The sequence below is a fragment of the Cucumis melo genome, unplaced genomic scaffold (assembly GCF_025177605.1).
Source record: "Cucumis melo cultivar AY unplaced genomic scaffold, USDA_Cmelo_AY_1.0 utg001674l, whole genome shotgun sequence".
Taxonomy (NCBI): Eukaryota; Viridiplantae; Streptophyta; class Magnoliopsida; order Cucurbitales; family Cucurbitaceae; genus Cucumis; species Cucumis melo.
In genome coordinates this window covers 21,262-24,098 of record NW_026124720.1, presented here as the reverse complement: position 1 = coordinate 24,098, position 2,837 = coordinate 21,262, and the positions used below count along the sequence as shown (strand labels likewise).

The window sequence follows — 2,837 nt, the reverse complement described above, 5'->3', positions numbered from 1 at the left end:
CATCAGATGATTGCATTGAATAAGAGGGCAGTAGATTATAGAAAAGAAAGAATGCAAAAAATTATAAATAAAAAAAAGTAACGAAATTCTTGATTGCATCAGGAATCCCATTTTGTTTAAATTCGGTATGGATAAAAGATCTTCCTATGTTATACTATTCAATTCTCGACGATGAATCGATTTGATAGCTCCGATATTGTTATTCATGATATTTTAATACGATTCGATATCATCGAGATGCAACGCATCCCCTTGAATTTACAAGCGAAACATTTATCATCTCTATGGGATTAAATCCCGAGTTATTGCGAATAAAAAATGAAACGATGATATTATGGAAGTAAATATTCTCGCATTTATTGCTACTGCACTGTTCATTCTAGTTCCGACCGCCTTTTTACTTATAATATACGTAAAAACAATCAGTCAAAGTGATTAATTTGAATTAACCTTGACGTTTTAGTTCTTATCAATGATTGAAGATAAGAAAAATGAAAAGCATTAAAATTTCGCGTCTTAAATGAAATTGGCGGACTAGAATTATCAGTATTCTACGAGAGAAGTATTCGATAAGATCCGATAGTATGGTAGAAAGAAATATATGAATCCTTCTACCATACTATCTATTATTGTTATTGAAGTGTATAAATATAAAATTGTACTCTATAAAAATAGAGGTTGAATATCGATCAATTTGAATATAGATGAATATACAATATATATCTTTCTATTTATATATAGATATCATATCAATTACATATATGTAATATTAATCTAATATACATAGTGGCCCCAATTCTATTTCTTTGCTTCATAATTCATGTTGATTAGAATGAATCTGAATCAAATAATCGAAAGGCCACTAATTTTTTTTTAGCATTCGAAAGAAGTAATTGATTGAGCAGTTGACAGATGATCCAGGAGTTCGGTTCCATGGGAACTTTTTATCTTCGGATTTCGAAAAGAATTAGCAAACCCCATTTTTATTTAACGTTTGAAGCATGATATGAAATGAGTTCCCTAAAACAAGAAAAAATCCTATTTTGAAAATAACTAAAATACTAATAATAATAAATAAAAGAAGTGGTAAGCACGTAATATGTGGGTGGCTACCCCGAGGTACTATCTTATTATGAGGTAGTATATTATTATGCGTAGTATCTCATTGGACAACCACTATGTCTATGTTCTTTCGTGTTGAAAGTATGGATCCACTTAAAAACTTATAATCCGAACTCTTTTTTTTTTTACTTTTCAAAATAAAAGAAAAAAAGTTTTGCAGAACGATCTATAAAATAAACCAAAAACAATACAGTTTTATTTTTCAATTAGTAGTACTTCTAGAGTCCACTTCTTCCCCATACTACGAGGGAAAGAGAAAATGTAAAGACTACCATTAAAGCAGCCCAAGCGAGACTTACCATATCCATGTGAATTATGTCCCCTATCTCTATGAATATAAAAGAATTATTCCATTATTGCTCACTAATAATTATTATTCACTAATAATAGTGGAATCACTAGCGCATAGTCAAAAAGAGATTCGGGCACAACACCATTGATGAAACAATACAAAAAATCGAATTATCCCAAGTTATTATATGATTTCTAGTATAATCGAAAAAATTCAGTACAAATAAATAAAAGAGGCAGAAAAACTCTTGGAAGTATCAAAAGAATGTTAGTAACATGTAGGAATAATAAGACCTAGTCTTTCTTTTGTTGTCCTGCATTTCATTACATTAAGTAAAAAGTCTCAAAATAGAGAATCAAGATAGTATCTATCACATAACCCTACTATTATTCCTTTCTCATTTGATCTAATCTTTACTGTCCCCCCGATTGTTTCATAGAGACAATCGGAAGATGGGATGGCCTATTACATGCGTGGTTAGAGCTTATCGAAAAGAAATAAGTTCTTTTTTTAAGATTAAAATAAAAAAAAAAAGCCAATTATTCATTCAATATAATATTGATTGAATGCTCGAGTACTCAGATACTTTCATGAGTCCGTATATCAAGTATCTTCCTCCTTTCCGTAAGGAAAAATGAAATTATATTCCCTAATTCAAGACCCAATGAGTAGACACTACATTAGTAGTCGAAGGGCTATCATCTCAAGATTTAACGATTATTTTTCATTACTCTACTAAATTCTGGAAACGAAACCTATACGCAAGGATTTATAACATTTTAGAGAACCCCAACGATGCTTAGAATCAAGCAAATCTAAAGATGCTTTTCTTCTAAAAAAAATGATAAAGTTATATCAGCAAAACAGAAGAGGGTATTTTGATTCTTTTGTTTGTTGCTGAGGCGACACCCGGATTTGAACTGGGGAAAAAGGGATTTGCAGTCCCCCGCCTTACCGCTCGGCCATGCCGCCAAAACGATACAAAATATTGGATTGGCTCTATCTCTTAGATAGATAGTATCTTACAACACACAATATCTAAAACGAAAAACCGCAAAACTTTGCTTTTTCTATTGAAAAAAAAATGTGGATTTTCATTCACAAAAGCAAAAAATCAGGACAAATGGGAACCGTTAACTTTAACTATTGACTGTGAATTCATAAATGATTCTTGGATTGAAATTGCAAATTCGGTTTCCCTAATGATATAAGAAAACAATCCAAAAATGGATACCTTACCTAAATAAATAAAAATTGATAGATAACTAATCATTACTAATCCATCCGTATTGATTCGTTTCCATAACCATAAAAAAATCCTTATTAATGACAATTTTAATAGCGATTATGAGTATATGTAAACCCCAGAACATAAACGATTACTATTATCTAAATCTAATATCTTATATATATATAAGATGTT

General features: G+C 30.5%; 1 non-coding gene across 1 annotated transcript; it reads right to left on the bottom strand.

Annotated features, from left to right (window-relative positions):
• Window positions 1-2,314: 2,314 nt before the first annotated feature.
• Window positions 2,315-2,386, bottom strand: TRNAC-GCA (transfer RNA cysteine (anticodon GCA)). The gene has a single exon. It is a non-coding gene; the product is annotated as a tRNA-Cys (tRNA).
• Between the last annotated feature and the right edge of the window lie 451 nt (window positions 2,387-2,837).